Source organism: Oryctolagus cuniculus, chromosome 3 (assembly GCF_051225735.1).
Source record: "Oryctolagus cuniculus isolate XC-2025 breed Fujian yellow rabbit chromosome 3, ASM5122573v1, whole genome shotgun sequence".
Lineage (NCBI taxonomy): Eukaryota > Metazoa > Chordata > Mammalia > Lagomorpha > Leporidae > Oryctolagus > Oryctolagus cuniculus.
Window position 1 is genome coordinate 121,180,921 of NC_142869.1, and position 22,013 is coordinate 121,202,933.

Here is a 22,013-nt window from a genome sequence, read left to right on the forward strand (position 1 = left end):
TGGCTGAGATGAGAAGTACAGACCAGAGACTGGGAGCTTCCTGGTCCCACAGCACAGAGAGGCTGTGCTGCAGAGACTGTTAACCAGCATTCTCTCTCTGGGAAGGGTCAACAGCATGATTATATGATTAGTGTGTGCTTGACTGGAAAAAGGAATGCATACATTTTGGTCATGTGTGTACACAAATGTGTTCTCCAGAATACAACAACCATGCCAATGAAGCCTACTCCAAGGTATTCTAAAGAAGTGTTCTTACAAAGGGATTTACTTTGAGCTTTCCATATCTTGTTCTGTGATCAGGAAGATGACAGAGGATGAATACAGAGGCAGGCTGACTGCCTAACAATCACTGACCTGTGTGGAATTTCATTTGCAACCTGGCCCCATTATCACCACCATTCCCTAAGCAATCAAGCTGAAGAATAAATGCAACACAAAGATGCCTTTTTTTCCATCAATCACACATGCTGACGGGTATATTCTGTGTGCTGCATGGAAGTAAGAATTGGAGAGAGTTGTAAGGTGGACTCACACATTCACACCATGTGCCATATGGAAGTTTGAGATCTGTGGTTCAACAGTATGGAGGGTAGGGGATGGAATAGAAAGGTACGGAAAGAAGTGGGTGGGGTTAATGTATGAATTATGAAAGCTGTCATAAGAATTTCCACCTTTTACAAAAGTAATAAACATCCATAAAAAGTTCAAGAGTCAACATCTTCCCCTTTCCCAATCTCACATCCAGAGGTAAGCACTTTTCTGTGATTAGGTTTGTGTGTACCTTTCCTATGCAAAAACAAAAGTATGTATTTTAAGATTACTATATGGAAGGTGATTGTACTCCATAAATTCTTTTCTGTTTACTTTCCTACTGTACAATGTATCATGGTCATCTTTCTGTATCATTGCTACCCCAGTCTTTCTGACTGCTCAGTGGCATTCCATAGAATGTATCAACCATAATTTACTTAGCCATTTCTCATTGATAAGACGTTGAGGATTTGTGTGAGGTTTTTACTGAGGCACAGTTGTGCTCAGAGCCTCCTACCTTTATGCTTGTATGCACACTGAAAATTTTCCTTTAGGATAGATACCTCATGATAAACATTTAAACTTTGGGAAGATGAGTTGACCTCCCTGTTCCAGAAGTCATTAAAGATGAAGTTTTCTCTCTCTTTGTAATTCTGATTTTCATGTAAGTAAATCAATAAATCTTAAAAGAAAAAAAAAGGAAGATTAAGAAAGTTTTGATCTAGCCAAACTAAGGAGCTTACATAGGATTAACAATTTCGGAAATTTCCACCATTTAAAATTTTAACTGTATTTTTTAGAATGGGAAAATCTTCTCTAATACCACCCAGAGATGGAATTTGAAATGTGAAAAATCTAATCATTTATTTCTCCCTAGAGATAATATTTTAAAACTGATTTGTTTTTGTTTATTCTTGTTATGATAGTCTTTTAAATAATATCTCTCGTGATAAATCTGATATATTTTGCCTTTGCACCAACCATATCTTCTCTCTCCTGGTTTTTTTAATGAGTTATATTTGTTTTGGTGATTTTCTTTATAGCTTTAACTTAACGCCTGTATTTTGCGGACAGGGCACCAACTTTAAGCAGTGTTAGACTCATTAAGTTACAGAGAGAAGTTTATGCCCTTCAGTGTTTTTCTACTCTTCTACCTTTATTTGTACATAATCAAGAATTTTGAGCCATTTTATTCTGCTCCTCAGCTATAGTTCTGTTCTCTTCCTATGTTAAAATTGTAAAAAAGGAAAACCAAAACATCACATTTCTACTGCAAATTACACTATTGATTATACACTTCAGTGAAGGGATGATAATCCTGTAGCAGTTAAAAAAAGTTGTTTATGCTTCAAGAATGTCAAGGTCAATTCTGATTCTGTTTTCTTAAAATCTGTCACTATCAACTTTTTTTTTTTTTTTTTTTTTTTTTTTTTTTTTTTTTTGACAGGCAGAGTGGACAGTGAGAGAGAGACAGAGAGAGAAAGGTCTTCCTTTGCCGTTGGTTCACCCTCCAATGGCCGCCGCTGCAGCCGGCGCACCGCGCTGATCCGTTGGCAGGAGCCAGGATCCAGGTGCTTTTCCTGGTCTCCCATGGGGTGCAGGGCCCAAGCACCTGGGCCATCCTCCACTGCACTCCCTGGCCATAGCAGAGAGCTGGCCTGGAAGAGGGGCAACCGGGACAGAATCCGGCGCCCCGACCGGGACTAGAACCCGGTGTGCCGGAGCCGCAAGGTGGAGGATTAGCCTATTGAGCCGCGGCGCCGGCTCTGTCACTATCAACTATTGAAAATAATGCCACAGCTTGGTTTGCTTTAGTGTTTCTTGGGATTTCTAATTACCTTATCTTTTTTCTTTCTTTTAATGTCACTAAAACCTTTTTTTTTTTTTAAAAAATAGGCAGAGTTAGGCAGTGAGGGAGAGAGAAAGGTCTTCCGTTGGTTCGCCCCCCCAAGTGGCTGCTGCAGCTGATGCGCTGGGCTGATCCGAATCCAGGAGCCACGTGCCTCCTCTTGGTCTCCCATGCGGGTGCAGGGCCCAAGGACCTGGGCCATCCTCCATTGCGCTCCTGGGCCACAGCAGAGAGCTGGCCTGGAAGAGGGGCAACCGGGACAGAATCCGGCGCCCCAACTGGGACTAGAACCTGGTGTGCTGGCGCCACAGGCGGAGGATTAGCCTAGTGAGCTGCGGCGCCGGCCACTAAAACCTTTATGATAACAAATATTTAGCTTTGTAATTTTGCAGTTTGAGTAATTAAGGGTTGTTTTTTTTTTTTTTTTTTTTTTTTTTTTTTTTTTTTTTAAGATTTATTTGATTGAAGGGCAGAGTTAGCAAGCACGAGAAAGGTTTTCCATCTGCTAGTTTACTCCCCAAATGGCCGCAATGGCCAGGGTGAACCAAGCCAAAGCCTGGAGCTCCAACTGGGTCTTCCACGAGGATGTAGGTGCTCAAGCACTTGGGTTGTCATCTGCTGATTTCCTAGGTGCTTTAACAGGGACTTGGATTGGAAGCAGAGCAGCTAGGACTCGAACCAGTGCCCACATGGGATTCTTGTATCACAAGCAGTGGCTTACCACACTTCGCCACAGTGCTGGCCCCTGAGTAAGTGGGTTTTTGTTTTTGATTTCCTGCTCTAGTTAGGTCTACTACTTTTCTGAACCTGTGACAAAACTCAGCCTGGGATTTCTTTACCCTCCTCTTAAAGTCCATTCACTTTTTTCAGTTTAGTTGAAAATGTATTTTATTCTCAGAAACAGAGCTTGGTGAATACATTTCAAAATTCTCGTTTCTGGAAAGGTTTTCTTTTGCCATCATACTTGACTCATAGTTTGGGTTCAAAGTCCTTTTCCTTCAGAAGTTTGAAGGCTGCCATTATATTCGATGCATTTTGCAGTCAATTGTATGTGTATGTTCTGGTTTTTCTATTTGAACATTGGAAAAATGATCTTTTTTCTTTTTTACTATTGGTGTAGGTGTAGGCATTTTAAGCTTCATCTTTCTTGATGCACTTTAATAATCTACAGTTTCATCTTCATTCCATTCAGTTTTCCTTTTTGATTACTGTTTCCTTGTCTCTGCTCAGCTTATGGAATTCTTTTAAGTTCTTGTTAGTCCTTGTGAAGCTGTCTACTTCGAGTTACCTTTTCCTTCCTATTTTGTGTTTCTGTCCTTTCTCTAAGTATTGGGAGATTTCATTTTGCCTTCCAGAATACTTACCTCGTCTTTCAGTCACACTTGAGCTATTATTCAGCATGTCTGATGAAGCTTTTATTTTGTCAGCTGCATGTTTAATTTCTGAGTACTTTTAGTGGTTCTCTGGTCTCTTCATTTTTCACAGTGGCCTGTTTTGTTACTTGTTTTTAATGAATATATCTCTTAAAACCTTTAGCATAGTAATCGAAGTATTCATGTGTTTGGTATGATCTAATGCTCTGTTTTCCTCTGAACCACTTAATCTGTTTTCTTTTTTAGTTTTTCTCTTTCCCACTGGTTAATTTTCTTCAAATCTCCAGTGCGCCTTGATTGGACAAATATTTGGTGGCTTGTGTTGGTTAATACAGTGGTTGCTCTCCTAAATGGTAGACTTCTCTGTGGACGATGTGCTGGGGGGTGTAGGATGTTTAGGATGTGTAGGATAATATTGGAGTAAACAGGGACCTGCTCCCTGGCCGGTGTTGGTGGGTTGGACTCAGAGGTGGAGTGTTGATGCTGCTCTGGGTGGCACTGCCGCAGTCCTCCCTTCCCTTGCCGCTCTCACTCCTCTTTCCCTTTTCCTTTCCTGCCTCCTTTCCGTCCTTCAGGATGGTGGCAGGATGCATCTGCAAGCTCCATGCTGCTTGCTTCTCCAGCCACAGTTCCTGCTCTGTGATCTTTTTCTCAAACTTAGTTTTGTTTTGTTAAGAAAGTTAGCTTTGTTTTTGTTAAGAAAACTAAGTTTTGTTTTGTTAACTGAAGGTAGCTATTCTGTATAAATGGATGTTCAGGAGGGGCCCCTGGACAAGTTGCCTTTGGTGAGTCCTGTACTTACCCCCCATTACTGCATCACAGTCAATATACCTGAGTTGTCAGGAGTTCCTAACATCTACAACCTTCTATGTATTTTGTGTGTCTTTTTGTTGTTGTTTGGCTTACTCACCCATATGAGTCCATCTGTTTTTGACAAATGCCCACCTTTGGGTGGAAGTTTTTTCAACTTTTCCTTAGATTTAAGGTGAAGGTATGTCAGTCTCGGGAAATGAGCTCATGTCCTACAAACCTTTGAAATTAATTTACCAAGGGGCTTGAAAACATGATTTCATTAGTACTAAAATCATGATTTGATTCTAGCCATAGTTCCCTGTTCATATTAGTGACCTTGAAACAGTTTCCCTGATCTCTGGTATTGTACCTACTACCATCATTTCTCTATTTCCTTTCTTTTCCTTTTGCTTTTTCCCTTTCCTTAGATGTACTTATTTATTTCAAAGGCAGAGCAATAGAGAGGAAGACAGAGATATCTTCCATCTGCTGGTTTACTTCCCAAGTAGCCACAACAGCTAGGTCTGGGCCAGGAGTCAGGAACTCCATCCTGGTCTCCTACATGGGTGACAAGGACTCAGGTACTTGAGCCATTTTTTGCTGCTTTCCCAGGCACTTCAGCTGGAAGCTGGATTGGAAGTGGACCTGCCGGGCCTGGACTGGCACTGAGATTATGCGATACCAGCGTGGCAAGTGGCAGCTTAACTTGCTGTGTGGCAGTGTTGTCCCCCATTTCTCCATTTTTTTTTTTTTAAGATTTATTTATTTATTTGAAAGAGAGGAGAGGCAGAGATCTTCCATCTGCTGATTCGCTCCCCAGATGGCCACAATGGCCAGGTCTGGGCCAGGCTGAAGCCAGGATCTTCTGGGTTGCCCACGTGGGCACAGGGGCCGAAGGACTTGGACCACTTTCCATTGTTCTCCCTGGCCATCAGCAGGGAGCAGGATTGGTAGTGGAGCAGCCGGGAGAGGATGCCTGCGTTGCAGACAGCAGCTTAACCTGCTGCGCCATAGTGCAAGCCCCCCATTTCTCCATTTTTAAAGAAATTCTACATATTAAAATATGTATAAATAAAGTACATATACATGGGCTTTAATCATGTATTTGATGCTTCAGATAATCATGGTATTATGGGATTTAGAGGTAAGTGATCAAATAAAATAACTTGAAATTCTTTGAATTAAACCTAGTATTTTTTTTGTAGGATCTCTATTCCTAAACATGAGTTGATGTTCTTTAGAAAATGAGAAATTGTAACAAGAATTATTTACACCATAAATAAAAGGAAGTATTCAAAATGGCAAGTAGAATAAATAGTTACATTGAAAGTATTATTTATCTTAATTACTTAAAACAGTGGAAATGATGAAGGTGGTAACAGTGTCTCCGATAGGTTTTCTAGCTGTGAGAAGTGATTGCATTGTATCAAGTCTAATACTTAGGATGGGTGTTTGTGATTTTCAGGGGGTTTTTGAAAACAAATTTAACTGTTACAAAAGCCTTTAAGGAAGTACACTTAGGTGGAATCATAGTATGCCTTCCCATACTATGTTCATAGTAATAGAAGCTGCTTTATTACCTGGTTGGAAATACTGTTCCATGATGTAGTTTTTCAGGGCAGAAATTGCATCAGACTGAAAGCTTTCATTCATTTAGTGTTCAAGATGTAAACTAGGCACGATGCTAAGTGCCTCATCTATTTCACTCAGTCTCTGAAATGCAGTAATTAATTGACTCATAGTCTGCCATTTGACACATGAAAATGCTATGGCTTAACAAGGGTGAAGTTGCAAAAGGATTGAAGTGGTAAGTGACATCTAAGATTTAAACATGTTTTACTTGAAATTTTGCTAGTTACATTCACATAGCAAATGAGCAATGAACACAGAACTTAGACTTGAATTAAATGATGTCTCACATGTCCTTTTCTTGATTCCAAATAGAAACAGCTAAAACTGTGCTTGTTGTGCTCCTATTGGGTGAAGCTGATTTCATCTCTTTATTTGGCCTTTCTTTCTCTTTTTAAAAAAGAGATTTATTTTACTTGAAAGGGGGAATTACAGAGAGAGAGAGGGAGAGACAGAGAGAGGTCTTCCATCCTCTGATGTGCTCCCCAAATGGCCGCAATGGCCAGAACTGAGCTGATCCGAAGCCAGGAGCCAGGAGCTTCTTCAGGGTCCCCCATGCAGAGGCCCAAGGACTTGAACCGTTTTCTGCTGCTTCCCAGACCATAGCAGAGAATTGGATCAGAAGTGGAGTAGCTGGGACATGAACCGGCGCCCATACGGGATGCCAGCACTGTAGGCGGCTGCTTTACTTTCTGTACCACAGTGCTGGGTTATGCCTTTCTTAAGGGAAAGAATTATAAGCGGAAATGAGAAGTCTCCTGATTGATTCATTCTTGGCCTGCCCAGAGAGGAGGGCAGAATAAAATGTTATTCTGTTTCACCCAAGAACACAATTTTGGTGTGTGGTTTTTTAACTTTATTTTATTTTTTTATAGGGTGTGGTTTTTTTTTTTTTTTTTTTTTTTTTTTTGACAGGCAGAGTGGACAGAGAGACAGAAAGGTCTTCCTTTGCCGTTGGTTCATCCTCCAATGGCCACCGCAGCCGGCGCGCTGTGACCAGTGCACCGTGACCGGTGCACTGCACAGATCGGAAGCCAGGAGCCAGGTGCTTCTCCTGGTCTCCCATGCGGGTACAGGGCCCAAGCACTTGGGCCATCCTCCACTGCACTCCCAGGCCACAGCAGAGAGCTGGACTGGAAGAGGGGCAACCAGAACAGAATCCGGTGCCCAAACTGGGAATAGAACCCGGTGTGCCGGCACCACAGGCGGAGGATTAGCCTATTGAGCCGTGACACCGGCTGTTTTAACTTTATTTTTGAAAGATACACACACACACACACACACACATACACACAAACAAGGGGTTTCCATCTGTTGGCTCACTTTTCAAATGCTACTGTTGTTAGCCAGGGATAGACCAAGCCAAAGCCAGGAGTCTGGAACTCAATTTGGATCTCCTATGTGGGTGGCAGGGACCCAAGCACTTGAGTCCTGACTGCTGCTGCTCCCAGGTACTCCAGTAGGTGATGCTTATGTCCCAGGCAGTGACTTAACCTTCTGTCTTTCCTTCTCTCTCTCTGTTACTCTACCTTTCAAATAAATAAGTGAAATATTTTTCTTTTTAGATTTATTTATTTATTTGAAAAAGAGGAGAGACAACAGGGAGATTTTCCATCTGTTGGTTCACTCTCCAAATGGTCATAGTGGCCGGGCCTGGGCCAGGCCAAAGCCGGGAGTCAGGAGCTTCTTCCAGGTCTCCCACTTGGATGCAAGTGCCCAAGAACCTGCGCTGTCTTCTACCGCTTTCCCAGGTGCATTAGCAGGGAGCTGGATCGGAAGTGGAGCAGCTGGTGCTGGAACCAGCATCCATATGCGATGCTGGCACTGTGGACAGTGGCTTAACCTGCTGCTCACAGAGCTAGCCCTAATAAGTAAAATCTCATGGGGTGGAACGGGGGGTGGAGAGGGAGCAGAGCGTGGACTTTAAGAACTCAGGCACTCGGATAAGGGTGCAGGATTTCCAAGAAAAATCTGCTACAGACACCTTTGTTTTTTGTTTGTTTGTTTGTTTTTTCCCCCAAAGATTGATTTATTTATTTGAAAGTCAGAGGTACACAGAGGAGAGGCAGAGAGAGAGAGAGAGGTCTTCAATGGTTCACTCTCCAATTGGTCGCAACAGCTGGAGTTGTGCCGATCTGAAGCCAGGAGCCAGGAGTTCCTTCTGGGTCTCCCACGCAGTTGCAGGGGCCCAAGGACTTGGGCCATCTTCTACTACTTTCCCAGGCCATAGCAGAGAGCTGGATCAGAAGTGGAGCAGCTGGGTCCCGAAACGGTGTCCATATGGGATGCCGGCAAATGCCTGCAATGACCAGGGATATTCTACACCAAAGTCAGGAGCTGGGAACGCAGGTCTCGCATGTGGGTGTCAGGGACCCAGTTACTTGAGTCGTCACCACTTCCTTCCAGGATCTGTAATAGCAGAATATGCATCAGGAACTGAAGGTGAGGATTGAACACAAGCACTGATAAAGAATGCAGGTTTCCTAACCAGCATTTTAGCTTTGAGACCAAACACTTGCCCCTGGAATATGTTTTCAATATGATGGAAATGAAGTCATATGACCAGTGGAGGTTTCTCAGTTTTGTTTATTTCTGCTTTGAAACAAAAATCAAGATAGTTATCAATATCCAATTTAGAGTCATTTAGATTACTTATTAATGGGAAGAAAATTTAGTAATAGCTAGAATTGACTTGGGATTCTGCAATAGATACCCACCCCCAGCAATATTTATGGGTTCATGTAACCTTTGTTTTGATACAGGAAGATTTCTGTCATTGCCATTGTCACCTGCCATTCTCCCAAAGGGTAAATAGTAGTTGAATTAAGAGTATAGGGCACTACACTTATGAAAAATGTGTGAATGTGCTCACAAAGATTCTGGGAAATGCAGGCTTACGATACAGTTGATGCTGGGAGTGCCTGTTGTTACCGTGGGAATACTTTATTTTAGCTGCAGCCAGCATTGTTGCTTCTATGTACCTGAACTTTCAACTTTAAAAAAAAAAAAAAAGGATCAATCTCACCAAGTAAAGTGAACCCATCACCTTTTTAACTGGTTTTCAGAAGGAGAGCTTGTTCTCAGAGTACCCCAGAGTGTCACTTCAGACATCTTTTTTCTTCTTGGCTGTTTTTCCTTTGCTGTAAGGAGCTTAATTCGTGACTTTTCTTCATTTGTGGTGCAGATTATCTCCTGGCACTAACTCCTGTGTTTACTTGGCATAGGTGGGTACTGTCTTTCTGGTGGCCAGATTCCTGTCAATCCTTTAAAGATTTTCAGATTTTTCTTTTTCTATTTTTTTAAAGTGATGACTACATGCTACTTTACTTGATTCTGTATGTTGCTATTTGAATTGTAAATATATGAAGAAAATTTTTACCAGAGAACCAATGGCTATTACATGCACACACATGTATACACACATACACACACAATGCATCATTTCTTATCAAGGACATGTGTGGGATCCCAGTCTCACATATTAGACAAATGACTGAAGTGCTTTAATATTTTTGTTTTAAATTTATTTTATTGGTTTGAAAGAGTGGCAGAGAGAGAGAGATGTGGAGGTGGTGGGGAGTCTTCCATCTGCTTGTTCATTCCCAAAATGACCCCAATAGTTGAGGCTGGGCCAGGCCAAACCTAAAGCCAGGAACTTCATCTGGGTCTCCCATGAGGATGCAGGGGCACAAGTACCTGAGCCACCTACTGCTGTTGTCATAGACGTGTTAGCAGGAAATTGGATCAGAACTGAAACAGCCAGGTTTGAACTGACAGTCCAGTAGGGGATGCTGACTTTATAGCCGTGCCTTAACCCACTGCAGTACAGCGCAGACCTCTCTGATGTCACTAATACCAAAGAAATAGAAGAGTATAACAACAATGAGGGTAAAGAATATTTGGTTGTTCCATTCTGTTCTTTTACATTTAAATTTATTTTTTTCATGTATTTGAAAGAAAGCAAGTCTACTGGTATAGTCCCCAGTGACTGGGAGCTTAATCCAGGTTTCCTCTGTGGGTGGCAGAAACTCAGCTACTTGAGCCATCACTGATGTCTGTGCCACATTAGCAGGAAGCTGAAGTCAGAAGTTGGAGCAGGGAATTAAACCCCTGTACCCTGACATGGGACGTGAATGTCCTTTCTGGCATCTTTACCCATTAGACCAAATGGTTAAAATAATCTGCAAAATAGCAGTGCCTCCCTCCCTCTATAAACGATTTGAATTTTTAAAATTCTGATGTGAATGTACTGGTCAGCACAAACACCTACAAAATTGCTTCTTTCTGGTTTTTGGCATTGAAGAATATAGAGGATTGACACACATTCTGAATACTCTGGGGCTGTGTATCCGTTATCTTCTCACTATTTCCATTTTATAATCTTCAAGATTTTTCCAAAGCAATCTTTAAACTTCGTTCATGTGGAAATCGTGCCCTTCCCTGCTTATGCATTTCCTCCAGGTTATTGTATTAAAAATTTGACAACACTTTGACATGTCAGCAAAATATATGCCTGTATATGTTTTGACTCAAAATTGCATATTTCACCCTACATTCATAAGAATTTGTTCACATTGGTGCTAGAGGTACTTAAGTAGTTATACGGCATTATTCTTAGAAGCTGTATGCTTAACTTTAATTTCTAACCTAGCTTGATTTTTTTTCTTTTAGATTAGCTTTTTGGTCTACCATGTAAAATATATAATTGGTAGAAACCATGTTACCTGCATATGCAAATTGAAAGTGTGACATAAGTGTGAGATTGAGTTTCTAGTTTTATATTTGTGTTTCCATTGCTCATCAGATCCTTACACGTTGCCACAACTTAATTCTGGTTTTTTAAGAGAATAAATACACATTATAGATACAGTCAGTAGCCCCTTTGCATGCTCCATTCAAGTCTTCTCCTCCTCCTTTCCCCGAGGTGTCCACTTGGAATTTAGATTCACTGTCACCATACAACATAATGAGCTAGCATTTCCAGTTTCCCAAATTGGTCTTCTGAGAGATTTGAAAGTGTTCTGAGAAGACTCATGAGCACATTCTTTCTCAGATTTGTGATAGATACTGCAAACACTGAAGGTCCACACGTGGAAACAAACTTGCCCATTTTCAAAAAACAGCATTGCTCAACTTATTTGACCCCAACTTAACTTGAAACCCCTCAGCTCCAATCCTGTGTACTGTGATGCTTGGAACATACTTTGTGGAAACACGGCCTAGAGGTTATACCCTTTGCAGAATTCATTTCTCATTTAATTCTGTAGTTGTTCACTATTGTAACTTTCTAGATTTGGATGACAAAGACTATTAGTCACTCCCAGTTGATGTTGACTGTTGGATCATGGTGAAAATCATGATGGCAAAATGGAAGGTAAACTGCTAGTTGCATATTCATTGACCAGGGTAATTTTGCTGCTTCAATTTTCAAATATTTGAGTCCTCTCCTACACTATGGCTTTGAATACCCTGTGGCTTTGAATACCCTGTGGCTTCTGGACCATGGCTTTGAATACCCTGTGGCTTAAACTGATCTGTTACATTCTATGTTCTTACAGCTGGAGGGAGCAGGAATTTATTGTTAATGTGTAACGGATTTTCTTGAGTAACAGTTCTTCAACTGCTTATATTGTACGAGATGATACTTGAATTCTTTGTTCGCCTTTTTTCTTCCTGTATTGGAAAATATTGGTACTTTCTGTAAGTTATGTATGAAAGAAACTTTTCTTAAGATTTGTTTATATAATGGCCTGATCCAGGAGAAATAAAATGGGAAAATGGACACTCGTTCTGACCTTCAAATAAAATTCATTAAGTATTGGTTTTCAGACTGTTAACCAAGCCTTGGGGTCATACATACTGCCTTATCACGAGGCTGTTTACTCTTCCTGGGTGAATGGTCCCTTAAATCTGGAGAGGCTATGGAGGAGGGTCAAGCTCCTAAGAGATTCACTGGGGCCCGTTTACATCCAAGAACCTCATCTCAGGGAATAGTCAAGGAAGAGTCCTCGTTTCCTTACTGGCTTCACTGCTAGGCTTCACCGTACTGCACTTCAGGATCTGGGGATGGCAAATAAAGAACAGGAATGCTCTGCTCAGAGTCTGGAATGTCTGTCCAACAGCTGTCTAAAGTCTTATTGTAGAATTTTGGGGGTTATTAAGAAGCTCACTCTCTTTTTTTTTTTTTAAATTAGCATTTTTTTTTAGTAGAAAAATTATCTTGTGTGCAGTGCTGGTTTTCTTGGGAGTTGCTGTTCCAGGACTGTGTAATCCTGCAAGCACTCCCTCAATATTCAGTCTTGGTTTTGTTTGGTGATCACATATTTTAGAGGTTCCACATGCATAATAGGAGCCCAGTACATGTTGGTATCATGCACACTTATTTTGAATTAATAGATGAATGAGACACACGAAATGTGTGAAGGAATGATCAAGTGGAGTAAGTGAAGTCTTTATTTACTTCCTGTTCAGTATGATTTTTAAAGCACAATTGTTTTCTGCAATTATGAAATAATAAGTTAAACATTATTTCTGGCACGTTAGATACAGGTTAGTTCACAGAGCAGTGTCGCCTGTCTCCAGCAGACACTAATTCTTTCACTGTTCATTTAGGTAGGATTCCAGGTGAATGTTTTGCTAGCTAACTTGTCTAGCTAAGAAGTGATACAGAATTCATTGCCCTCAAAACTTCCCCTCTAAAATAACCCAGTGTGTTTATATTAATTTTGAACCTCTTTTAGTGGAGTGAGGTCATCAGAGCTACTTTCTTTTATTCCTTTTTTTTTTTTTTAAGACTTATTTGAAATGCAGAGTCACAGAGAGAGAGAGAGAGAGACAGACAGACAGACAGACAGACTCCCCAAGTGGCCACAACTGCAGGAGCTGGGCTGGCCAGGATCCAGGAGCAGCTTCTTTGTCTCCCACGTGGGTGCAGGGGCTCAGACACTTAGGCCATCTCCTTTCCCAAGCACGATAGCAGGGAGCTGAATCAGAAGTGGAGCATCTGGGACTTGAACCAGTGTTCATATGGGAAGCTGGCGCTACAGGCAGCAGCTTTACCTGCTGCACTACAGCACTGGCAAGATCCTGGTCTTCAGAATCGATTTGACTATTTCACAGGTTGCTGACAGAAGTAACTATTTTTTATTTTTAGATTTTATCCCTAAGTTTATTCTATCACCTTGTATAGTTTTGTGAGATGGAAAGTGATACAGAAGTTGTCACACAGTTGAGAAAGTGAAGTTTGATTTTAATTAAAAGAAAAGGAAATATTCTGCTGTTTCATTTGCATCTTATATTTACTACGGTCAAGAGAAGGCTGGATCAGGAAGAAGAAAGGTGGGGCCCCTTCCCCCAGTTGGCTGCCCACCTGTTTAGGCCTCACTGTTATGTAAAAATTATAGGGCTGGATCATTTTTCAAGTCTAGCATCAGTTAAAGGTAATCTTTTGTTGTTGCTGGTTCATTGTGAAACTGTAGAATAAAAATAATATGGCTATAGAAATTTATAGAGAAATTTTACTTTAAGCCTGGTTATTGCCCAATAAGACTTTTTATGGTGATGAAAATGTTTTATTATGTCTGCCCTGTGCAGTATGCTGGCAACTAGTCACATGTGGCTAATATGATGGAGGAATTGCCATTTTAGCTTTAAAACACACTCAAAATTAGCTGTATGTGACTATTAGCTACCATACTGGATGGGGCAGGTTTAATTCTTAAGTATTTGAATTCGAAGTGAATTCCACAGAGAGATCTGTGACAGTCGTCTTCTTTATATATTAAAGCTCTTCCTTTTAGAATTCCGCAGTTGCACCCCCATATCTCAGTTGCAGTCAGGTGTGGGTAAGGTGCCCTGACCTTCCCCAATGATCCTGGGCTCTCGATAATCACCTTGCTACTTCACTGGCGTCCTTAAGCTCTGCCATCCTATTGAGGACTGTGTATCCCACAATGCCTACCTTTAGGCCTGTGTTCTCCCCTGTGTGGCCCATCTTTGTGGCTGTGGAAGGTATTGCAGTGACTGCAGCAAGTTTGCTGTGGACCAGTTTCATTTTCATGTTTTTAGGAGCTTCTTTCTGAGAAGTTTAATTAAATGCTGTTTTAAAAAACTCTGGGTCCTTCACTGGCAAGCACATTTTAGCACTAAAGTATCTAGATGACTAAGTTATAAACACAGCTGCCACCAGAATGAGTTTTCCATTAAATCTGTATTAATTCCTTTGGCATTGCAAATACTGTGTTCTTGGAATTCCCATGTTTGGGGATCATAGACAGCCCTGAGTGATTCCTGAAATTCTGTTCCCTCATAAATGAAAGGATCAAATTTGATGTAGATGCGTTCTTTAGGGGTAATGTTTGAAATTGATAAATCATGTATGTGGTACTCAATCGGCTTTCTATGAGATTTATGTAAGATGAATATTTTATATACAGCTTGCCAGTTCACAAACTCCTAATATATTGGAAAATTGATTCAGCCATACTAATCTGAGGGTTGTCAAGGAAAACCACCTCCACTCAGGATTTGAAGGGCATCTTTCTGGGGCCACAAGTGCTGGTTAGTCCTTTACAGTTTGCCTTGGAAACCCAGGGAGATGGGTTCCAGGAACCCCCCAGTCCCTCAACAGCTCTCTACCCCACAGAATCTGCAGACACTCAAGTCCCTGACATAAAATGGCGTGGTTTTCGCATATAACCTGTGCACACCCTGCTGTGTGTTATAAATGTCTCTAGATCACTCCTGATAGCTAGTTCAGTGCCTACACATCACTATTCGTGTAGATTCAGTGAATTACGTGGCACACAGCAAATCCAAGTTTTGCTATTTGAAACTTTCTGATTTTTTTCCTGGATATTTTCTGCTTGAGATTGGTTGAATCCATGACTGCATTTGCGTGGGACGTTGGGGGCTACCAAATGATACTCGTCATCCTTGTGAGTTTTGGATGGAGGGAGACCAAAGGCAGCTGTCAGAAAGAAAGTGATAAAAACTCCTGTTAAGAAAACTTCAACTAGTGCAGGAGAGTAAATAATCTTCTCACTTCATACTGTTTCTTCTCCCTGAAAAATTAGTGCTACCTTAAGTTACTTTATATATGAATGGAACCATATTATACTTGGCTTTTCAGCCTGTAGTCTTTAAAAGGCACATTGACGTATGTTTTACATAAGTTAGCACTCACCCCTTTTAGATACGCAGTACTATGAATTTTGACAAATACACACATTACAACTACGATTAAAGAACATTTCTACCAATTTTGGTATGCTTGTGTGTTATAGGGTAAATTTCTAGCAGAGGATTTAGAGGCACAAAATCGTCATGACTTTAAAATACAGGTATAGGTAACTGGCCTTTCCTCAAGTTGTACTGGTTACTTCCCAGCCCATTACAGATGAGAGTGGCTGTTTCTCTCTCTTACTGGGTGTCACCAAACAAGTGATGTTAACGTTACTTAACAACATAACTTACATTCTCTTGATGTTTTGTTCTCATGTTAAAAACATGCCAGAAAGTTCACACACATAAAAATCTAACCCATGTTTTTTGTTCTCAAAACCACAATATCATGCTCCAGGAAATGTGAAGAGAAAAATTTGACCTTTGTTTCTACTGTCTCAGTACACTTTTATTTTCTGCTTATCTGCTTCTACACTTTTGTAACCATACATGTGCAGTTTTCATCATCCTTACAACACATGCACAGTTTGTGAGTTATTTTGTTTGCTTTTTGTGCATATTATTTCGTGAGCTTTTTTCTTTGCTTCCAGAATTTTCATTTTAATAGTTGTATGATTCTCTTATGTTTTGGCTAAAGCAGAGTTCTAAAAACTTTCCAAGTTTTCACTGTTAGAACAAGGCTTCGAATACCATCTCTACATATAAGTTTTAAAAGCTCTTTTAGTTTCTTAGGATAAGTTTTCACCAGTCTTAATGCTTCTGCATCTAAATCTATCAATATTGACTTGAGAGGGAAGACCTTTCTCATTTGAAATAGTTTTTGTCACTTGGCTAGAAATGCAGTAACTTTTTCCTTTATAACAAAAGATGCAGTTGCCTGTTTGCCTCTGTGCTGGCTCCATCTATTTAGTTCATTTTCTTAATTGGAATGTTTTCTCAATATGTCATGTGTTTCAAAAAGAAAAATTGCATAACAATATCAGGTTGACTATTCCATATCTGAAATGCTTGGGACCAGAAGTGTTTTGGATTTTAGAATTCTCCAGATTTTAGAATATTTTCATATGCCTGACAAGCTATCTCTGGCATAGGACCTAAGTGTTAACATGAAATTCATTCATGTTGACTATATGCCTTGTATAAATAGCCTGAAGGTAATTTTACAGTGTTTTTAAACAATTTTGTACATGAAACGAAGTTTTGTGATGTGAGATTTTCCATTTGTGCCATGGTATCAGTGTTCACAAAGTTTCGGGTATGGAATTTTCACAGTAGGCACGCTCAGTCTGTGTAGGGAGAAGTCACCTTTCCCACATTCTCCAGCTCCCTAGTCGCTTCCTTGGAGGAAGTTAAGACCACACTGATAGGTGTGCTTTCAGAAACATCTGATGTGGTTTTGAGCAAATGAATGTTGGTGCTGTGTGTGTGTGTGTGTGTGTCCCTTTTAAAAGTCACAGATGTTAACATGCTGCACACACTTTTTTGCACCTATTTTCTTAAGCAACATTTGTACTTAATTTTAAAAATTATTTTATTTGAAGGGCAAAGGTCAGAAGAGGTGGTGAGAGGTCCTCCATCTGCTGGTTTATTCCCTAAATGCTTACAACAGCCCAAGGCTATACCAGGCTAAAGCTGGGAGCCAGGAACTCATATTTGCTTCTCCTCTTGAGTTGTAGGAACCCAAGTACTTGAGCTATTACCTCTTGCCTTCCAGGGTGCTCATTAGAAGGAAGTTGGGTCAAAGTGGAGGTGTCAGAACTCGAACTGGCAGCCCTGTGATATGTGCTGTATGATGCAGGTTGCCTAAGCAGGAGCTTAACCTGCTGCAGCAACACAATGCCAGGCCCTGTATTTAATTTTTTTAAAAGTAGCTAGTACTGGATACAGTTCAAGATAGTATAATTTCAGCTAAAATAATGGATAGTTTTTCTCTGTCTCAGTTTCCTGTCTGCTAATACCACCCACCAGGAGTCTTTATACACACAGAAGCAAAGAAGAAGGTACACATCATTGTGCTTTCCCCCTCTTGTTCTCTTTAAACTGACCTTTTCATATCCAAGCAGGGAGTGTGGCACAGTCCTGAGCCCTGCTTCTTGCATTCACATCTCTGCTCAGCCACAGAGCAGCTGTAGGATTCTGAGCAAGTTCTTTAGCCGTCTGCTCTATAGTAAAATGTCTGCTCATATGGAAGATGATGCATTCTGACTTCCCTTAGAATAGTACCATACATATAAGGGCACTTTAGAAAGTTCATGAAAAATGCATATTATGGAAAAACTATTAATGGATTTCAGATTTTTTTCCACTAAAGGGACCTTCTTTTAATTCCATTTTCCCACGAACTTTACTCTCTTAGTTGAATGTGTTTGCTGCAACAGTGACCAGTAAAATATTATTACAGGACTAGTAGCAATGGATTTTGTGTATATTCATGCTGTGAGTACATATGGAAAATTTTACCTGAAATAAACTTTAGGGAACTCCAAAAAACCAAATTAAAGCAGCTGAAGTATATTTTGTTCTTTTTTAATGGGTTGATAGCGTTCTAATTTTACAGATACTCCTTTAAAATAAACTATATCTTTAAGTAGATATGCTTTTTTAGGTAATAAAATTTCCCTAGAAAAGATGAGAGTAGTAATAGTGCCTAAGAATTTTTTTAACATAGGGCATTGTAATTTGAAAGTGTTTTTTCATGCATGTTCTATAAGCTCAAATTTGAATGGCTAAAATTTCTTTTCTTTTTAAGGATTTATTTATTTGAAAGGCTTAGTGACAGAGAGGGAGGGAAAGACGTCTTCTTTCTGGTGCTGTTTCACTCCCCAAGTGGCTGCAAAAGCCAGGGCTGGGCCTGGCTGAAGCCAGGAGCCTGGAACTCTCTCACCCATGTGGGTGGCAAGGCCAAGACTTGAGAGTTCGCACTGCTTTCCAAGGCGCATTAGCAGGGAGCTGGACAGGAAACAAAGTAACTGGGACTTGAACCAGTGCTCTGATATGGGATACTAGTAGATTAACCCACTGCACCATGACACTGTCCTCCACATTTATTTATTTATTTAAAAGATTTATTTATTTGAAAGGCAGGATTACAGAGAGGCGGGGGCAAAGAAGAGAGAGGTCTTCCATCCACTGGTTTACTCACCAGGTGGCCTCAGCAGCTGGAGCTGAGCTCATCTGAAGCCCTGAGCCAGGAGCTACATCCTTTTCCTATGAGAATGTAGGGGCCCAAGGACTTGGGCCATCTTCTACTGCTTTCCCAGGCCATAGTAGAGAGCTGGATCAGAAGTGGAGCAGCCAGGTCTTGAACCAGCGCTCATATAGGATGCCAGCGCTACAGGCTGCAGCTTTTACCCACTACTCCATAGCTCCGGCCTTCTAAGTTTTAAGAGATTTGTTTATTTGAAAGGCAGAGTGACAGATCCACCATCCTAAGACTCTGCTGGTTAAAAAAAATTTTTTTTATTAAAATAAAAAGATTTATTTAGTTGAAAGGCAGAATAGCAGAGAGAGAGAGAGAGAAATCTTCTATCCACTGGTTCATTCCCCAAATGACCACAAGGCTGAGGCTGAACCAGGCACTCCCTTTGAGTCTCCCACATGGATGGCAGGATCCCAAATACTTAGGCCATCGGCTGCTTCCACTGGTTCGTTAGCAGCAAAATGGATCAGAAGCAGAACATCGAGAACTGGCCCTCCAATATGCTGGTGTTGCAGGCACTGGCTTAACCCACTGTGCCACAATGCCAGCCCCTCCACTGGTTAAAATTTACACACAGTAATAAGTAATCCTTATCTTTTTTTATTTTTTTAAATATTTATTTGAGAGGTAGAGTTACAGACAGTGAGAGGGAGAGACAGAGAGAAAGGTCTTCCTTCCGTTGGTTCACTCCCCAGATGGCCAAAACGGTCGGAGCTGTGCCGATCCAAAGCCAGGAGCCAAGTGTTTCTTTCCGGTCTGCTATGCAGGTGCAGGGGCCAAGTACTTGGGCCATCTTCTACTTCTTTCCCAGGCCACAGCAGAGAACTGGATTGGAAGAGGGGCAGCTGGGACTAGATCCGGTGCCCATATGGGATGCCGGCGCCACAGGTGGAGGATCAACCTACTGTACCACAGAACCTGCCCCAATCCTTATTTTTTGATTACAGTGACTTTTTAAAATTTTAAAAAAATTTTTTATTTGACAGGTAGAGTTATAGACTGAGAGAGAGAGAGAGAGAAAGGTTTTTCTTCCGTTGGTTCACTCCCTAAATGGCCGCCATAGCTGGCACTGTGCTGATCTAAAGGCAGGAACCAGGTGCTTCTTCCTGGTCTCCCATGCAGGTGCAGGGGCCCAAGCACTTGGGCCATCCTCCACTGCCCTCCCGGGCCACAGCTGGACTGGAAGAGGAGCAACCAGGCCTAGAACCGGCGCCCATATGGGATACTGGTGCTGCAGGTGGAGGATTAACCAAGTGAGCCACGGTGCCGGCCCCGATTACAGTGACTTGTAAGGTTTTAAAATTTGCTGACTGCATCGTTTTAGGGTCAGATCCTTGATAACATTAAAATTGCTTAAGGAAGGCGTATGGAAACTGAATTAGTTTTCTTTTTTAAAAAAAGCTAATTAATTTGTGGGAGGGAGGGAAGAAAGGAGGGAAAGGGAGAGAGGGAGAGAGAGAACAAAAGCACTCCCATATGCTGGTTTTATGAACCCCAGGACTTCAGGCTGAAGCCTAGAGTGGGAAATGCACCCTGGTGTCCCACATGGGTGGCAGAGACCCAAACACTTGAGTTATCATCTGCTGCCTCCCAGGGTCTGCATTAGCAGGAAATGGAACTGGGAACCATAGCCAGTACTCCAACCCAGGTACTCCAGTATGGGATGTAGATCTCTTAATTGCTAGTCTACATGCCTGCACCTGAATTATGTTTCTATTTCAATTTTTCTGTCTTCAGTTGATTTTTCTTAAAAGACAAAGCAACAGCAAAACCTTTTCCTTTCTCATCCTCAGATGGCAGTTAAAAGCTATGTTCATTTTATAAAATATAAAAACATAGGGAAATGAGAATTTCCACCCCCACATCCCTTCAACTTACTGTTGCTTCTCTTAACAGGTTCGTGTATGGGCTGTTGCCTTTTTCTTTATATAAAAATGCACACACAGTCATTCATTTTGCTGATTTCTTTATTTCCTGCAATGTTGATATAGACTAATTGTTTTTTTTTTTTTAAGAAAATCTTAATATGGACACTTTAATCATTTTTTGAAGATTTATTTATTTGAAAGGCAGAATTATAGAGAGGCAGAGGCAGAGAGAGAGAAAGTCTTCCATCTGCTGGTTCACCCCCGAAATGGCCACAATGGTTGAAGCTGGGCTGATCCAAAGCCAGGAGTCAGGAGTTTCTTCCAGGTCTCCCACAGGGGTGCAAGGACTTGGGCCATCGTCTGCTGCTTTCCCAGGCCATAACAGAGATCCAGATCGGAAGTGGCACAGCCAGAACTCGAACTGGTGCCCATATGGAATGCCGGCACTGCAGGCAGTGGCTTTTTACCTGCCACACCACAGAACTGGCCCCTTAATCATGTTATTAAATCTTCTATATGTTTGTTTATAATAGATACAACATTTTTCATTGAGTACGTATGTCAAATTCCAGGATTTTTAAAAATACATTTGCATTGCATTCAAGGGTGTTTGAAAAATAAACTGCACTAGTAGACATTCTTACAGACAAATCCTTTTGGGCAGACATGGTTTCCGTATATTAAAACTGGGGACATGAGATTGGTGGTAAGATCAACCCTTTTTCACGCTTTTAGTACATGTTGCCACACTTCAGGTAGTTGGTATCTCTGTACATGCTTCCCAGAATGGGGCTCAACCATGCCTCTTTGAGATGAGAACATTTCTCCTTACTGAATTGGTGCCAGTCACTTCTAGTGCCTCCAAGACCATCTGTGCTTTCTTCCCTACTTCTGTATCCTTCCTCTTCTCCAACTCAGAACTTCTCAGAAGCTGGTTGGAGAAGGAAACTGTGTGAAATGCTCTGCATCTACTATGTAAAATATTAGCAGGACTCTGCATGACACCCAGCTTTTCAAAAACCATACCCTTGTCTTTCGGTTGTATGACTCTTCATGTTCACATTTATCATTTATTAATCACTTATCTGTCAGATTTGTGACGTGACCTCCTGCTCGAGCTCTGAGGGTTAGTGCTCTAACTATCTCTGGAAGCCCATGCTTTAGACCCAGATCCTACTCTTGCTGATAGGCTTTGGAGACGAGAGTGCCCTACTTAATCCCCCCAGGTCTTCTATTTCTCAACTTGTAAGATGGGGATAATGCTTATACGTGTCTCCAAACTTGGTGATGATTCAAAAAGGTGATGCTTATATATAATTCATATACTACCTAAAATATAGTATGCACTCATTAAGGTAGCTTTTAATATCTCATCTGATTATCACAATGTATTTGTGACTCAAACAGGGATTGTTTAGACCTGTCCTGTCTTCACATTGAGAAAGTGGTGATTTCAACCTGAGTTTAGTGCTTTAGATCTCTGAGGATTACCACAACGTGGGAAAACTGAAGTGAGTGACAGGGGTTGTATAGCATGAAAAGCTTCAGTGGCAAATATAGAGGGGCTTGAGCACTGCAGATTCCAGGAG

General features: G+C 41.2%; 1 protein-coding gene across 8 annotated transcripts in view; it reads left to right on the forward strand.

Moving 5' to 3' along the window:
* WDR33 (WD repeat domain 33) overlaps positions 1–22,013 on the forward strand; it is a 116,923-nt gene that overhangs the window by 72,380 nt on the left and 22,530 nt on the right. The gene's annotated exons all lie outside the window — the stretch shown is intronic.